Source organism: Taeniopygia guttata, chromosome Z (genome assembly GCF_048771995.1).
Source record: "Taeniopygia guttata chromosome Z, bTaeGut7.mat, whole genome shotgun sequence".
NCBI lineage: Eukaryota > Metazoa > Chordata > Aves > Passeriformes > Estrildidae > Taeniopygia > Taeniopygia guttata.
In genome coordinates, this window is record NC_133063.1 from 17,431,332 (window position 1) to 17,450,029 (window position 18,698).

General features: G+C 37.0%; 1 long non-coding RNA gene across 2 annotated transcripts in view; it reads right to left on the reverse strand.

The window, feature by feature from the left end:
* The window catches only part of LOC140681884 (uncharacterized), a 40,856-nt gene that overhangs the window by 18,886 nt on the left and 3,272 nt on the right, over positions 1-18,698 (reverse strand). The window contains exons 2-5 of one of the 2 annotated variants that reach the window (XR_012053096.1): positions 12,489-12,658; positions 11,235-11,349; positions 2,944-3,194; positions 2,476-2,611 (exon numbers count right to left, since the gene is read on the reverse strand). This is a non-coding gene — a long non-coding RNA (uncharacterized lncRNA). Of the gene's footprint in view, positions 1-1,314; positions 2,612-2,943; positions 3,195-11,234; positions 11,350-12,488; positions 12,659-18,698 lie in introns of those variants that run through there. The other variant, XR_012053095.1, reaches the window with a different exon arrangement.

Genomic DNA, 18,698 nt, shown 5'->3' on the forward strand with positions numbered 1-18,698 from the left:
ATTCAGCTTTCTTCTTTTTTTTTTTTTTTTTTCTCATTTTTGGCCTTCAGTACATCTGTGGTTGGCTATAAAGGAATGAAGGTTTGGGACAGGACCTGTTTTTATGAACAAATGCTGCTTGCAAATTAGAGGGTCAACAGAACAAATGCTTAATCTTCTGCTGCTGTCATCTGTAACTTTCTTACAATGTGTTAGGAGAACATTCATCTTTGAATAAATGATCATTGGAAAAGGCAAACTAATGAGATGTTTTAAAGCTGGTGTTATATATTTCTTCAGTGCACTGTGTGAAAAAACAACTGCAGAAGAAGAAAGACAACATTTTGAGTGTTAGAAGTTTATAGAAGGAGCTTAAAGCAAATTTTTAAATGGCTGCTGGTGGAGTAGCAATGACAATGTGAATACCAGTGATCTGGCCACACATTCTAATTTTTCTGAGTTAAGCTAGATCTGCCACGTACTGAAACGCTTGAAGACCCCTCATGGTTGCCTTCTTTATGAGTGAAACTTCATCTTTTTCCTCTCCTCTTGAAAATAAAAAGACCTGATAATGATCAATAAATACATACAACAAGGGAAGGGAAGGGAAGGGAAGGGAAGGGAAGGGAAGGGAAGGGAAGGGAAGGGAAGGGAAGGGAAGGGAAGGGAAGGGAAGGGAAGGGAAGGGAAGGGAAGGGAAGGGAAGGGAAGGGAAGGGAAGGGAAGGGAAGGGAAGGGAAGGGAAGGGAAGGGAAGGGAAGGGAAGGGAAGGGAAGGGAAGGGAAGGGAAGGGAAGGGAAGGGAAGGGAAGGGAAGGGAAGGGCATATACTTAAATAAATAAATAAATAATAGTGTTTAGGGGTTATATTCCTTTTCAAAAAAGAAATTGGTCCTTTTATGGGGTAAAATTCAGTCTACAAAATATGATTTTGATGCTGTTTAACTCTTTGGTGTTACCAAAGTCATAGCATGTGCTTATGTAACTTCAGTGTACCAGAGGAAGAGTTTAGAAAGGTAATTATTGGATTGTGTGAATTACTTCAGACCAAATTACTTTGTTTGCTACAGTAACAAATGAGAAACTTCAGGGACTACCATTCTTCAATGTATATAGTTTTAATTTTAGTTGCACACATTTTAGAATGAGTGGCCTTCTTTATCTTAGCTGGCACTTGGAATGTGTGTTTTCCCAACCACAATAATTTTAAAATCTACTGCTAGTATCAATCTCATTTGACATTTGAAAGTGATGATGATTAAGTTGGTAGATGAATAAGCAAAGCAGAGTATGAGGCCTGGTCTACAGGGCAAGTAGGCCATAAAGGAGAAAAGACTTTTGATAAATAAATTATATTTATAAAAGTCACACCTTACAAACCAGATCATCTCACCGCAAGATTCGGTCTCTAGGTCTCAGAGAAGTGCTTGCAACTTTATTTGTTATGCAAAATTAATGGGAGACAGGGACATGCACCAAAAAGAGAAAAGAACCTTTAGGCTTACTAAAATTGTGTTCTCTATTATATAACAGTTGTCTTCAGAGAGGAAGAGAAAAGCAAAACACTACCTGAAAACATTTTCTAATTTCATTTCACAAATAACTGACAGCTTTTTACCAAATTTGGTGCAATAATTAAAGTGTTTAGTCCCTGAAAGTACATGCTGATAACATGATTCCTTAATTAAGGCATTATGAAATCAACTCTCTAATATTATACAATATAATTACTGGAGCATTAACTCAGATGCCTTATTCAAGGCTGTAGAACAGTTTCAATGGATCCATATTCCATAAAATGGACTAAGAGCTGAGAAAAATCCACCACTTGGGCAAAAATATTTTATGCTGAATCACTAGGTAAAGACCTTAATTTCTATTTTTTAAATTGGAGAAAAGTTGCACACATTGCAGTTAGATACTGTGGTGTTGAAAATGGTCCATGGAATATAATAAAAGGAAAAGACTTCTAAAATTCAAAATAATAGAAACTCCCAAAAACCAGAGGAGTTCCCCCTCCTCACTGTCTCAAGCACCCAACCATCAGTGCTTCTTAGCAACCCAACAGGAAAAAAATCCACAAGTAACAAGGAAAGAATAGGAAAGGAAGAAACCCAAACCCCAAGAAAGTTTTTCTCTGGCTCACAGACCTCCTTGGCTAATCATGCATGGGCCACTTGGGTCAGTATTTTTAAGCACATAAAGACACCTGCATTTTCTATGAGGAAGAAATGTACTTAATTCAAGCTCCTGGTTTATATTTCTGGATAGTAAGTTAGATTTTTTTCTTTTTTTTTCTTATAATCTCTCATCTAGTGTTTCTAGGTTTCTTAGTTGTTTGACATCTACCCCATTCTCTTCTGTTCTGTTTTCTTAGCTATTTCTTTTACATTTAGCTCTCAAAAAAGAAAGTCAAAGGATATTTTGATTAGTGGAAATCCTGAGTTTAGTGGTTTTCATTAATTTTGTAGTCTTGGATTGTGTAAACAGGTGTTACTTTCATTTGCTGTTCCTTTGGCATAGCTTTCGTCTCCTCAGCAGTGCTCCCCAGACAGGCATGCTGGCAATCCGATGGCGTCATGTCACCTCAGTGAGGGAGCAGGATGTGCCCAGAAGCTCACCATGCACCACATCTAGTACAGAAGGCAAAAAGGTCATTATCTTATTGATTTTTATAGAGTGAAATGCATGAAACAGGATCCTCAGAATTATTTTTTTGTACCAGTAAGTGCTATAATCTTAAAATTAATTTAATTTGAAGATTTTTGTCTCAATCAGGAATTATACTTTTAAATAAGAAAGTCAGCTGCCTGCTCTTTGACAGAGAAGACCTCCATACAGTTTTTAATATAAGACTAGATCCTAAACCTAAACCTCCATACAGTTTTTAATATGACGCTAGATCCTAAAATCGGTGTGGATTAGCATAGGTCTCCTTAATTAAAAATGGATATCAATGGAATACCTTTCCTGGAGGTGGCAGCTGTGAAGTGTAGCAAAGAGTGATCAAGCTACATCCCAGGGGAGGCAGGTTTTGGAGATTTTATTTACTAAACTCTTGCAAATATTTCCTTAGCCAGGTGCTAACTTCCACTTCAGAAAGATTCATAACTTCTCCAAGATGAGTTTCTCCAAGATGGCAAGTGTTAACCCTTAGGAGTAAAGAGCTCAATCCATAAAATTCTGACTTTGTCCAGCTCTGAGGCTTCTCTGTATCTGAAAGAAAGAAAAGATTGGCCCTTTATAAAATTTATTCTAGGACAACTGAATAAACATTTGGCTGATAAGAGACAAGGTAATAACTTTGAAGCCTTTTTCACTCATTTTTTGTCAGTATTAAAATGCCTTGTTACTCACAGGCTCAGTGCAGGCCAAAACTGGAGAAAAAGTCATTTGATGGTTTTCAGCTATAAATTTCTCTCCCACGTGAAATTTTTCTTTTCTTCTGATAAACTTGTGAATTACTTAAAAATTGTCATGTCTTTCCTACACCTGTGAATACTGAAGCCATTTAAGAGAGATGCTTCAAGCTGACCTGAAAGGTAGTGTCAAAGAAAAGGTAGTAATTCAAAGCTTTGTGGTTTTCAGATCCTTCCTAATTCACTAGATTATGAGATTATGACACCTTCCAGATTTCTTCATCTGTTTTGGCATCAGGAATTAAATTGTAAAATTTTTCACATGTGATCTAAATTAAAACAATGCCATGCAGCTTTAAAGATGCACTCACAATGGGCAATGACCTTTTAGAGATTATTTAAGGTGCTTACCCATTTTTGGTATTTGCTTTTTTCACTTTTTTTTTTTTTCTCCTTCTCACTGACATCCCAGCCTAAAGCAAGTATTCTTTAGCTAAATCTGGGACAAAATGTGGGCAATAATCTTATCTCTTTCAGAGGACAACAATAGTCTATTCGCCACAAAAATAATTCTCTCTAAAGGGTACGAAGACCAGGGTTGAAATAAATTCTGGTACCCTATGCCAGCAAAGCTACCTTATTTTTTTAGAAGGTAAGGGAATTTTTTATTCTTTTTATTGATACCTCTAACTTTATTAACAAGACCAGAATTTTAAATTTCTCTTTTATATTGTACTTCAAGACATTTTCCCAACATTTTTGCTACAGTTTAGCACATGGGAAGCTATAAGGAGCCTTCTACACTACCCTTGTGAAGTCACATATAAATAATCTGACCCATCTCTAATGTATAGTTGGCAACCTCACTCTGAATAACTTAATCTCTATCTATTTTTCCATAATGCCAGTGTCATATGCACTATCTGAAAAAGTATGAAACATGATTTAGGGTGTTGTCCTGGTTCAGGGCAAATTTGGGAGGGAACTCCCAAAGGGATTCTTCCAGAAGACAGATTCAATCGGCCCCTCCCCCAGCCGGTTCGGAAAAGATACCTCATTGAAGAAAAGTGAAAAAAACCTGTTTATTAAACAAGAAAACCTAAACAATATTAAACAATAATACTTCTTGCCTCTCCAAAAGAGAAACAAACTCAGAAAAATCCCCCCTCCCTGGGCTGCAGCTCAGCTCACTCTGTCACTTATGAGTTCCTCCGGTGCTGGAAATGCCACAGCCCAGGCACAGCCCAGTGTGCCACAGGTGAGAGTTGCTGCTGCTCTTCTGGGTGTTCAGTCCAGAGCAGGCTTGAACAGATCCAAAGAAAAGAAAAAAAAAAAAAAAAAACAGCCCAAGCAATTTTTTTGCCTCAGCTAGCTAAAACTAACTAGAAAAGCAAAGGAGAGCTCTGTCTCGCTGTCTGTCTGTCCTCAGACAGCACAGTCCAGGAGCAGGAATGTGGAGGAGGGAGTGCAGTTTCTGGAAACAAACTGCGCTTCTTCTCTTCCCCTCTTCTCTCTCAGAACCAGTCTTAAAGGTGCAAAATTTATTATTCAACATAAACAGAACAGATGATTGTGGATAAAAGCATCATACAGCCAACCCAGGATGGTGTCCTCTTAGAGTGGACTGTATTCTCTCTTTCTTCTTTGGTTCAACAGCTAAATGGAATAAATCAGTTCAGATTTATTGCTTCCTAGTGATTTTCACTTTCCCCCCTCCCCCCTCACCAAATACAACTGCAAAAATCCTTAAAATGAAACAAAAACCTAGGAAGTTTTTAATTCAACTATTTAATTTCTAGTATGTGGGATGGTCATCAAGCTGGTGCAGAACTATATTTAGTAGTTATGCCCTCCTAAGCAAGAACCTTCAGTTGCTGTTCCACCAGCTTCTTTGTGTGCCACCACAGTGGATCAATATGGCTGGAAAATAAACCTTTAAATCATCAGTCCATATTCTCCGTTTTCCTGAGAACCGCGGGGATTCAGAATTTTCAGAACTTTCAGGATGGTGTTCTAGCATATGAAGTTCTACAGTCTGTGCTGATTTTAGTCCCAGCAGGGCAATAAAATTCCAAACAAGCCACTCCCTTTCCCAGTCCCTTTCAGTAAGGAAGGGACAATAAATGAAAAATTATGAGTCGAAATAAAAATTTACTAGTACTAAAACCACAGTAATAGCAGCAGTTTTAATTACATGAGTACAAAAAAGAGAAGGTGATTTACCCACAAAAGGGTATTCACCACTGGGCATAAAGAAAAAAAAAAATGCTTCTCAAAGATGGTGCTCACGACACCAAATCTCTGTGACACGATGTGCATGTGTGTGTGGTGTGTGTGTGTGTGTGTGTGTGTGTGTGTGTGTGTGTGTGTGTGTGTGTGTGTGTGCGTGAAACACCTCTGCCAGGGTGCTGTCCCCAGTGGCTGACGTGCCTCAGAGCTGTCCATTTCAGCACCGTCCTGCTCCAGAGGAAAGACTGGCAGCAGGGAGGAACTGCATGGTGGACAGCAGAAGGAACCAAGTTCACCAGGGTTTTAAGTCAATAGTCCACTCTGCTCCAGCAAATCTGGTGAGAAGGTCTTCTGGTTTCTGGTGCCCAGCTTGTGCTGCTGAATGCAGTGAAGATGTTGGTGGTACAGAATGAACACCGTGGTTGCACCCACACAGCACTTAAAACCTCCACCCCCGTCTCTGCAACCAGGCCACCACTACATTCAGTTTCCTCTGGTAGAAAAAATACTGGATTTGTACACCAAAAACTGGATCTGGAACAACTAAGAGAGTCTAAAAATATATGTGAGCACCTATTATATGTTAAATCTGCATTGGCCAAGTTTTCTGAGGCACCTGGCAAAGCAAGAGAGAAAGAGTAACACTTAAGTTTCCTTATTGGGGAAAAAAAAAAAAAGAAAGAAATTTCATATTAGTAATTATTCTTGTGTCAGCTAAGAGCAGTTCATGTTTTTATATACCCAACCCAGAACATTGATTACAATGGATTAAGGTTCTGTGAAGCACATTGGTCTGTGAATAAATAATCTTCACTGCTTGTATATCCTCCCTCTGAAAGTGAAAAAAATATTTTTCTGCCACCTCGATTTAGACGGATAACAGCTTTTGAGCTTTTATCCTTTGTTGTACAAGGATTCTTCAAACTTTCATTGCATTTACCAGCATAGCAAAAACTGAAACTGAAATTTTACTGAACAAAATCACATAAATATGATAAATGCTCTCTGTATGGTGTTTTAACAAAAACATACCCCAAATAATTTTTCTAGATCTTTTAATTCAGACAGTTCAGATGCTAAAAATATCCTTTCAAAAAGATATATAAAAATGGCTAATTAAAAAGAACCTCTGAATTTTTTGAAATGCAACCTTGAGATCCATTGTCAGTCAGTTTTGGCTTTTGTTGTTTTTTTTTTCAAGAATGCCAAGTCAGATGATAAAGGAACAAGACTTTATGACTTTATTTCAAATAAAAATGGATGAATGAATATATATTACATCATAAGTCACAAAAACTCCTGTGTTCCAGTCAGATTTTGCCATCATATCCACATTAATGTCAAGTCATTTAATCACTTTGACTTTTAGTGCTTTTACAAAAAGCAATTTTTTGTTCCATAACAAGAATCATTTCTCATTTCACAGGAGTGAACTGGGGGAGAGCACTTAGTTGGAGAGTACAAAACTGAAAAGGATCTGTGCATAGGGCTTGCAGCTCCTGGCTCCCAGACACACTGTGTGCTGATTAATTCGCAAGGAGCATGGCAGCCTCTCCTTGCAGCACAACTTTAGGAGGAGAATGGCCTGGTGACAGGACAGGGAAACAGTAGAGATGCTTATTGTATAAAAATTTGAGACTGGCCACTGATAAATAGCAGTGAACCATGTTCGCTTTAAGGTCATGAAACTGGAGATGGAACAAAACTAACTATACCTCCAATACCTCCAAGGAGAAACACGAAGCAAACATTTAAGCCAAGATGCTTACAATTTACCCATTATTGGTTGCCACATTTTATAATATAAATTTAATAGTGTCAACCAGTTTGGTAAACCAGCAAAATATTTTATCTCACTGAATCAAGAATGAAAGCTGCTTTTTTTTTTTTTCCCTCTTTGAAGTACATCATATATGTTCAATTTTAAAACAGAGTTCACATACAAGAAAATACCTCCTATCTTTTTGGGAACTTCAATATTTTCATTAAAATGTTGGTTTGAAAAATATCTTTAGTGTTGTAGCGCTAAACCCAGGAAAATGAAGATGATCTCCACTGAACAGTGTTTTCCACTGGGGACTCCACCGGCATTCAGTTGTCTCATTTAATTATCACTTTCCTGATTCAACCATTATTCATGAGCTTCCTTGTGTTCTTAAAAAGCTCTGAGCTGTGCTTGCCAATGTTATGGCACATTATGAAGCACAGTTATGCAGCAAGAAGGAGGGGGTGATAATGCATTGGTCTATACTGCTGGCATATTTTCTGTTTGATCTCCTCATCTGCCAGTGGAATGCAGAGCTCTTTATTCAAAATCTACTGCTGCCTCTTAAGCATTGTGCTTAGTACAATCCTTTGCATTGCTTCAGTAAACTAGAGAAATACTGAAACTATATGAATTGTTTGCATGGAGTTTACACTAGTTTCCATTTGACTGCATTTCTCTTTTTTAATAGTGGTGAAAGAAAAACATAGAGAGAAAAGTTCCTAACAGATGCAGGGAAAATACTCTTGGGTAGATTGGAAATGAATTTTAATTGCCATCAGTTCTACCCATATTGAAACTGGAGCCTACATAATTTCAGATCTTTGTGCTTTCTCTGCCTAATTTTAATGTTTAAATTTTTTGCTGAATTAACTAGAGTAGGATTTGCTAAGGCTGCCAATTTACCAGTTTATTTTGCTGAAAATCCATAGTCCAAGGTAGATTAAAGATAAAGACTGAAAGTCTAAATTAAAAACAGCTGCTCTTCCAAATATGCCTCAAATCATGCTACAGCTTATTTAAAGGAGGGCAGAGTGACTGAAATGATGAAATTTCTTTCTAAGCCACTGAATTTACTTTCTAATAGCAATCCTGAGGAAATCAGTCATTAATGAAGTTAACAGCCAGTTTGCTAGAGTGTTATATATCCTTGGCTTTACCTTAGGATATTATGTAAAACCCTATAATTTTTTAATAAAGATCCATTTCTTAACTTTTTAAATTTTGCCTAAATAATAAATTGCCACATATCTAAATTTCAGAACACAGTTAAGGTGGAATATTTATTTGCTGAGAGTGCTGCTATCACTTCTTATTTTCAGATATAGAAAGCAAAAGCCAGAATAATATCTCAGCATGTTTCTTAGCAATGTTGCATCAAGTATATATGAGAATAAAAGCTGATTCTCCTAAATTCATGCTAGGGTAAAAGGAAATACCTACTAACACTTTTTACACAGCCTGGCTGAAACATTTATTATTCCAAATTCATCTCTATAGAATGCAGAGCTTTAAATAAAGCTATGAGGCAGTTGGAAACAAGATGCAGTTCCAATAAATTCAGCACAGTTGCTTCTACTTCAGCATCAAACAAGTTTCAATTTGGTAGCAAATTATTCTCTAACAGAATATTTACAAAGTTCTGAAGTTTTCTCTCTAGTCAAATCTTTCCATAATTTCAGTAGGGACAGTGATATTACACGAGTGGGAAGTTGCTTGAATGAACATTAATTTCATATCCAAGACATTTACACCAGTATGAGCTATGAATGAATAAACGCCAGCATCTATTCAGAACCTTATCAGGGTAACCAAGAGCAGAAAGAAAGCCTTGGCTTTGCAGGCTTTGCTGAGGCTACACTTGTTATGAATTCACTTGCTGTGAATTGGAAGAGCTGCTGCAACCAGGATGTGCCAATAGAGCTAGAGCTGGGGCTGCTTCACCACCTTTGTCCCAAAGACTTCTGGCCTCAAGGACAAAGCCATTTGCCCAAAACCTGTGTTTCACTGAGTGAGGACTTCAGGAATAACTTCCATGCCACAGACCATTTCCAGCTCTATAACATGTTTTGTAGAGAAAGATACACAGCAAGTCACACTAAGAAAGACAGGAATGGAAAGAGTAAGTTTTAAACGTAAATCCCCAGTAAGTTCACACTGTGTGAGTTGTCTTTGGAGATTTTATCTTAGATTTCTAATAAGAGACGTAAAAACTGTTGCTACTGCTGCTTTAGAAAGGGACAAAGTAAATTATTCACTGCTGACAAATTTCAAATTAGTCTTACTTTATCTAAAAATTGTGCTTTAATTAAAACAAGTACCTGTGGAAACTGTATGGATTTCATTATAAGTCAGTGTAATGATCCTTTCTTTCTGTATACTTCATAAATATGTTTTTCTGCAGATTTTTTCATCATATCTACTGAATGCTGACTCCATTCTTTTGTTCCTAATTTTTGAAAATAAAAAGTCTTTTGCTTTATTTTTGCTAGTCAACTAGTCAAATATGGTTGACTCAGTGATTTTTTTTTATTAGTGTTCATATTTTGATAAATAGATTTTGTTAATGTTTAATATAGCTTTAGGGTCTGTTTTATTGATCTTTAGGATCAGATTTTCTTCTTTTTATAAAAAAAATTAACATAAAGTACAGAAAATCCAGAATTCCTTGGTATATATGTTTTTTGTTTCGGTATTCAATAATTTTTATTTTTTAATGCAGGATATGCAGTTCAATATAACTAGTATATGGCATTGTTTGAATTCTAGTTTGATATGTGAATGAAATCTTAGCGAGTACACCAAACCCCTATATCTTCTGTTCTTTAATTTTCATTTGATTACACTTACAAGGCAATATTTGGTATGGATGGTGCAGAAGAATTACAGAAAAATTACACAAGCAACAGCTTCATAAGCTCCAAGTACCAAGGAAAAGAGAGGTTTTATTTCCAAATGTCACACAATTTCTTTCCTCTAGGCATTGTACTTTATTTCACTTATCAAGATTTATGTCTCTCACAGCTTTTCTTCCCAAGACACCACATTTTAAACATTAATTCTCAGTTTCACTATTAATATTTGTTTAGCTGGACCTGAATTTAAAATGCCATCAGAAGAAAATATGGGATGACAATTGTGTAAATCCTCAAATGTCACTAAGGTCTTTAGCTTTGCCAGTTCTTACCTGGCTTGACCATATCACATATGGTTTTCATTTTGTCCTGTTACCCCTTCCCTTCCCTTCCCTTCCCTTCCCTTCCCTTCCCTTCCCTTCCCTTCCCTTCCCTTCCCTTCCCTTCCCTTCCCTTCCCTTCCCTTCCCTTCCCTTCCCTTCCCTTCCCTTCCCTTCCCTTCCCTTCCCTTCCCTTCCCTTCCCTTCCCTTCCCTTCCCTTCCCTTCCCTTCCCTTCCCTTCCCTTCCCTTCCCTTCCCTTCCCTTCCCTTCCCTTCCCTTCCCTTCCCTTCCCTTCCCCCTTCCCTTCCCCCTCCCCTCCCCTCCCCTCCCCTCCCCTCCCCTCCCCTCCCCTCCCCTCCCCTCCCCTCCCCTCCCCTCCCCTCCCCTCCCCTCCCCTCCCCTCCCCTCCCCTCCCCTCCCCTCCCCTCCCCTCCCCTCCCCTCCCCTCCCCTCCCCTCCCCTCCCCTTCCCCTTCCCCTTCCCCTTCCCCTTCCCCTTCCCCTTCCCCTTCCCCTTCCCCTTCCCCTTCCCCGACAGCTGGTGGAAACATTTCATCAAAACAGCATACTTTACAGAGTAAAGAACTGGGGAAGTGAATGGGGGAGGAGAAGTGGTGTAATATAGCTACAGGCATAGAAAAATTGAAGATTCAGAAAAATATAGTTTTCACAGGAAACAAATTTTTACGGTCCTTATTGATAAAGAAATGTATTTCAAACTCAATACCTGTCTATAGTCTACATCTTCCACTTATGTATGCTTATCATATAAAGTTCTGCTGTGAAAAGGACATATACATCATTCCACAGGTTTCAGCAGTCTCCTCAGTATCTGGGATCACCTAAAAATATAAGGAAAGAGTCATTGAATAAAATTAAAAATTCTACCTGAAACCAGTGGAAGGTCCCTCTGTTTGTGGTGCCTGTGGCACTCAGGAAATACAACAGCTGGCTAAGTTGGAGTTCCCTACTCATCAATGGTTTTACATTCAGCTCTGTTTTAGGTTGTAGTTCAGTCACAGGAAGTAATTCTGGTAGAACTGGAAGGAATTTCCTAGGTATAAAGACATTATTGACTAGAATTTAAACTGATACTTTTTGGCTCGAGTTTGACCCATCAATAGCCATGCACTGCATACAAAACAATGTTCACTTTCAGAACACTGTTGCAGGACTGTCCATGAGAAATAATTTTCTCTGCTATTTCCAGATAGGACTGGACTTTGACTGGTTTTGACCAGCTCATTCCTTCCTAGCCAGGCTGGGGGTCATAGTAAGATGTAGGACAGCTAGAGCAGAACATCACATTATCTGCTGCCAGCACTTAGGTCCTCCTTTACATAAATTATGTAGGGAGTGGAAGGGAAATAAAACTGATCCTTGTGCAGGGTAAGTTTATGAGTCAGGCATCAACTAACAGAGATGCAGTTTAACAGGCAAGGCAAAGGCATGAATGAATATCTCTAAAATGCTGCAGAAAGACCTACCAGTTTGAAAAGAGATTTAGTGGAGCAAGAGTGCAATGTCCATGGACAAAACAGTATTCATCAATGCTGACTTTTCATCTTGTTCTGAAACAAAATAGCTAAAGACTGAAACTGAAATCTGGCCCTTGGCTTTGTCTGCACCATATTTGGGAGTGAATGGTTTGATTTGGCATAGAAACTGTTCCAAATGTGACATACGATCCAGCTGGCCAGAGGGATGCGCACAGAGGAGTGATTTAATTTCTTTGTTTGGTGTTTGATTCTCTATATTTGGAAAAGTGGTTGCTTCTTTAAAGAAGATGTTTGACTCAGTAGAATAGTTCATTAACACAAAGAAAGTAATGAAAATGGCTTTTTACTTTGAAATTTTGGTATGCATTTAATTTGGTTGGTTTTGGTTTTGTTGTGGATTTTTTTTTCCATTTGTTTGTTTGCTTGCTTGTTTTGAATGAAATAAAAAGAAACATTAACTTACTAGGACTTTGCGAGCTTACCTGGAACAACCTGACATGATTGTAATTTGCATGTTTCTACAGTTGTCATTTGAATATTGTTTTCATAATTCTTTTGACATTTTCTGTAATTTTGAAGAGGTTTAGAAGTGCTTGACATTAATTGCTTTTATTTCTTGTTAGCGGACTCTCTTGTTTTAGTATCTTCCAATCTAAAAGAAACATTGAATATGAAAATCTATATACTGTCATAGACATAAAAATGTCTATAATGTATAACAATTACATAACTGATGCTGACAATACACTACTAAAGTTTTCTAACATAACATTTTCCCCAAAAAGATAAAGCTCATAAAAATTATTTTGACATATATAAAGTCATATTTGCATAGTACTTGTGCATTCTATCGAGCCTTTAGAAGTATAGGAATTATCATACTTTATCATACAATGATGTAAGAAAATACTTATTCTCTAAAAATTGTAAACACTGTACTTTTTATTTGCAAATAAATAAAAATTTTAATTGCTTACAGACTTCTTTAGGAGCTGAAAGAAAAAGCTTTCAGATCTTTTCTCAAATTTAACACTTCTCAGCCTTCAAAAAAATTACTACTTCTGTAGATTCCAAGCATTTTTAGTCTGGTCAGACTACTGTCATTGCACAGAGTAGAAAGAACTTGTGTAACATATGCAAGTTCTTCTAAAACCCAAAATATTTATAAGAAGAATCATGCAGCCTCCATCCTCTTCTGTATTCCCTCTCTCTTGTCTTCTCTCATGAATGTGTGCAGTGTCCTGGGCAAAGTTACAAAATCGTGTTATACAAAACATAATGTAATAAAGTAAGACATCAAGGTATCCTACAGTGGTTTTAAGGATATTTCTTAATTTCATTTGTTTTTAATTTTTGTTCCTGTGACTGTTGGTACTTATCTTCCTCATTATTCTCTACTGTTGTTCTTGTAAATAAGTGACTTTAATACTCATAATGGATAGCAGTGTGAGTCTCTGTTGCACAAAAGGTAAATCGCTTACTTTGCGTAGACATTTGGAAAGATTACAGGAGAATAAACATTACATTAATTTCAATTTGTTGTGGTTAACAAGGCAATTATTTTTGTACTTTTCTATTTCCCCATCTAATTCTAATCATTGCTTACAATCCCTAATTTGTGAATATAGGAGTTTTAACCTATCCTTTATTTCTTATTTTTTCTGTATTAAAAATTGTGTCCCTGCTGTTGTTACATGAACATTTTCCAAATGTCTCTATATCCTTCTGTTAACTGAACTTACTATCATGCCTTCATACTGCTTAATCACCTAATACCTCTTTGTACAGTCATTCCTTCCCCACCTGCCAAGAAAGTTAATGCATTCTGACACATCAGCTGTCTCCCTGCAACGCAGTGCAAGCTACCACGGGCCTAGGGGATCCAGGATCTTGTTGTCACTGGCATTAACAGCAAAGAGAGACATTAGCTGGTTTTTCATTGTGTCCTTTTAGCAGCAGCAATCTTGAAGTTGTTCATTTAATGAGAGTCTTGCAGTATCTGTAAGTTTGGAGATTTTACTTTTCGTTTGCACACATGACCCACAACAAGTAGTGTTCCTTTAGAAATGCCTCATTTCTTTCATGTGAATGTTTTCTTTCTAGAGAGCACGCATCTCAAGACCAGCCACATTTTACACAGAAAAGTTCTGAGAAAGGGGGAAGTGGTATAATGAATAGGCAGAAGTTATTACAAGAAACTATGCATTTATAGTTTTTTAGTGTATAATATACCTTTAATTACATGTTTAATTGTATTACATTTATTCTTGTGCAGTGTATTTCTAGCCCAGTTAAGTGTTTTTTTGTGCGTTTGCTCTATTGGATACATTTTGCCAGGTATTATGGAAAATACTGCATAGCAGCCACCTCACAATAGCACGAAGTGTAGAACAGGCTGCTAAACATGCCCATGCAGCAGAATAAACTTCTTGCACAGAGTAAGCTTTCTGCTATCACAGCTTGACTGTTGCCAGTACCCAAAATACTTCATTTAAAACCATATTGCGTCTTTATGCTACAGTGTCCTGGTGGGCTTTTATATTTTCCTGTTCCAGGGATTTAAACTGAAGATACCAGTGGAGAACATTTGCAATTTGTCAGGTGCAAGTGGTCATCCTGGAGAACAGAGATTTAAAGGAATATTAGCTCCTTGGTCTTGTTATTTTTGTCCAACCAGTGCATTTATCAGCCCATGAGCCAGCTGTGGCTGGAGGTTTCAACATCTTTAATAGTTGGAACATCTTTAATAGTTGAATTATCTAAATATTTTCTACTTTCATGCTGTAGTGACACACAGTAACAATAGCATGGGGTAGTGTATGTGCCAAGAACTCAATTTATACCAGCATTTATTAGCTTCAAATACATCTTATGAGAACTCATCTGTGCACATCTGTTCACAAGTATTAGTGGTTTGGAGTTTTTACATCACTGTATCTAGAAGTTTTCTCTTGGTCTTAGTCATAGTCATATCACAATAGGCATCACAAAAATAATTTTGGAAATAAGAAACAAAATGTTTATTAGCTAATCAATGTCTCTCATACAAATATTTATATACTCAATGTATCTTACCATAAATGTATAAAACAAAATGAACATTCAAAAAAATGCCACCTTCTGTATCAGGTCAGCCAACACAAGAAGATTTTCTTAATATCAGAATTGTAGCTAAATAAGCATTCTGACACAGATTCTAATTCAAAAAAGCACATAACCACATGTTTAATCCTAAGCATTTGCATTACTTTCTCAATAAAGTCTTCTTAAATCTGCCTGCCTTACATAATGGATAGAGCTGGGGCCATTTTTTTTCCCTCTTGGGATTGGCCTATGAACTGGATGGAAAAATTAACTGCATAATTAAAATGGTGCTAATGGTTTTATAAGAGAAACCGCTCTTTGAAATGAAAAGGGAGCATCAACAGTAGTTTCTGCTTTTGGCAATTATTTTTGTTATCTGAGGTAACTATCATGTTTGCTTTGCACTCGACTGTAAATGTATCATGCCAAAAATAGGGGTAAGCAATCTGTAAGCTCTTTTATTCTCTTTGAAAGTATACTTTAAGATTTAAAAAAATCTGCTTTTTAATATGTGTATTTTCAAAAACCTGATTCCATTTTCATCTGTTTCAAAAACTAGGCAAACAATAGGCTCTTTCAATATTCCTGGCCAGATTGTTTTTATTTAAGCATATTTTTTCCAACTATCTGAAAATAAATGTACTTTGGGATATCAATTTTAAGGCTAGCTATGCTGAAAACAATTTTATTACTTTGCTATAAAAATAGGAGGTAATGGACGTATACAATTTTCAAAGTATTTGGAGTGTCTACAGTGCAAATACGTAGCAGTTATTCCCTACAGTGTTTATATGGATTTGGTGTGGTTATTCTTTACAAACATAGCAGGGGAAAAAAACAAAAACTGTATATAAATCAGGAATAGTGTCATTGAGTAGGTGCACATTATGTGATGGAAAAGGTTCTTTATGGGAGGGAGGGAGGGAGGTAGGGAGGGAGGGAGGGAGGGAGGGAGGGAGGGAGGGAGGGAGGGAGGGAGGGAGGGAGGGAGGGAGGGAGGGAGGGAGGGAGGGAGGGAGGGAGGGAGGGAGGGAGGGAGGGAGGAAGGAAGGAAGGAAGGAAGGAAGGAAGGAAGGAAGGAAGGAAGGAAGGAAGGAAGGAAGGAAGGAAGGAAGGAAGGAAGGAAGGAAGGAAGGAAGGAAGGAAGGAAGGAAGGAAGGAAGGAAGGAAGGAAGGAAGGAAGGAAGGAAGGAAGGAAGGAAGGAAGGAAGGAAGGAAGGAAGGAAGGAAGGAAGGAAGGAAGGAAGGAAGGAAGGAAGGAAGGAAGGAAGGAAGGAAGGAAGGAAGGAAGGAAGGAAGGAAGGAGAAGAAAAGTTAGAAAGGGCACTTTTGAAGAGAAGCCCTTAAGCACCCTCAACTTCAGCTGCTGCTACGAGCTACAGCTAAAGCTATGGTCTGTAGCAGTGGACTCAATGTGCACATGAGGTAAGTCTAAAACAGTATACACCAGATATGAATTCTCCAAAAGCTGAAAGAAGGGCAACATATTGAAACCTAAATATTTCTCAATTTAGTCAAAATTAGAAATAAATACATATTTATCAGTTTATAACCATGAAATATAGCCTTTTAAAAATTGCTTAGTCCAAATTAGCTTTTTACCACCAGGCTTGTTCTGCAGGTACTACTAACTTAGTGTGACATAATAATAAACAACTGAATGATCAAAAGAATGTTATGAATTACTCAGTCAATATGCTTTGTAGTTCCTATAAAGTCCAAAATGTTAAGCCCAGTAAATTTTTCTGTTTCATTTTCTTGTTATCCATTATATCCAAGATTCTAATTTCAGTGATACTCTGTTTTGAAATGAATACACAATATTTCTGTTTGCCTTTATTTTACCTCTTTTAAAAGAGAATTACTAACATGCATATGCTTTTACATGCTACTCATAGCAAAGGATCAAGTTTAAAAATCTGTGTAAACAGCTCTGATATACTAAACAGTATGATTTTCTAAACAGATATTAACTCAGAAATAATAGTTATCAATTTTGCATACAATGAAAAAGAATTTAAAATAAAGCTTTCAAATTCTTTGACTTTATAATGTAAAACTGTAGTTCATAAGTAAGGAGTACTGAGATTCCACCAGAAAATTAATTCCCTGATTAATAAAATAACTCTCTTCTGGGTTTGCAATTTTCCAGTAAAATAGTATTAAAATATTTAAAAATCAGATTGTTTCCATGAGGCCAAAAGAATAGTTAGCTGGACGGTCAATATCCATTTAAAGAGAAAAGTTTTTGCTTGTAATATATGCTCACATTTAAACTTTAAATTACTTCATTAGAGCACTATACATTTGAAGATACTCAGAGTCTCATTCCCAGGCTAGTGTCTAGTGCCTTAGAGGCTGCCAGGAGGATTTGAAGCACTGATCTGAAGGCGGCTCTTCTGCCTCATGCTTCTTTCCTACAGCACTTCCTTTTGTTCACATATTCCTTCCAACTCTTATCTTTCTATCTCCTTCATTAAAGCCTGCTCTTGGTCTTGGATTGCCTCAAAACAACTGAGGAACCCTTGGACCTTCCAAAGATGGAGAACATGGATGCAAATCCTGAAAGGTCACTGCCTCTTGGCAGGATTTTTCTGCAGGAAGACAGTCTTTCACTGCTGCCTCCTCTCTCATCAATATTTGAATATGCTGTAGTTCCTCCAGAGCAAACTTCAGGTCACTTGGGCATAGGTACTACTGTTGAATTTAGCTCCTTTCTTGGCTTGGTTTTAGAATCTGAAATATAATTTCAAAGTTTTTGTGTTCTACATTTAATACAACAATTATATCCTTAACAGACAGTATTTTCACATGCTGAACATTTTGTCAGGAGGTGAGATGGTGATGGTATCTAGTACCTCAGCTAGTATCCATTTCTGTTCCAAGATATGTTTAATTGGGACATTTTATAACATGATCCAGTGATTGACACTCCATGTAAAGCAGGGGAAATCACAATACAATTTCTGCCATTAATGCCGGGAAGAAGATAGAGAATGAAATAGATGTCATGAAGTATTTACAGGAGTTGAGCTTCTTTATTTGTGGCTAGGGATTGCTTTTCATTTCACAAGACAGAGGAAAAAGTCAAGCATGGTTTTTCATTTAATTTTTTCAAGTTTCTGGTTGTCCTATCATGCATAATACATTAAATTCTTAGCTTTTAAAATTAAATTGGAATAATTAAAGACTTTTCAATTGCTTATTGTGTCAGGATTTTCTAGGGCTGCTTTTGAAATAAATTTACTAGTTTGGAAGTAAATGCAGAGTTTTGAATTTAATAATATTCCGTGGAAATGGTTTGAAATTGCATAATGGTTATAAGTCTTTATAGGAGACAAAGGCAGTATAGTTAATGTGCATGTTTTTAGATTGCAGGCAGCATAATGAGATAGGAAGAATTTCAGAAAGTTAATCTAAAGTGAGGAATGCATGAGAGAAGCTCATATTCTTGAGCTTGTTATTAACTTTGTGCAAAAGTCATAAAATTAAAAATTGGAAAATCTTTATTACTTATGTGAAGTTAGGAATATTTGGCAATGAAGATGTAGACAAAAGAAATGAAGAAAATTGTGACCAATGCTAGTCCTATTGAATCTAAGAAATAA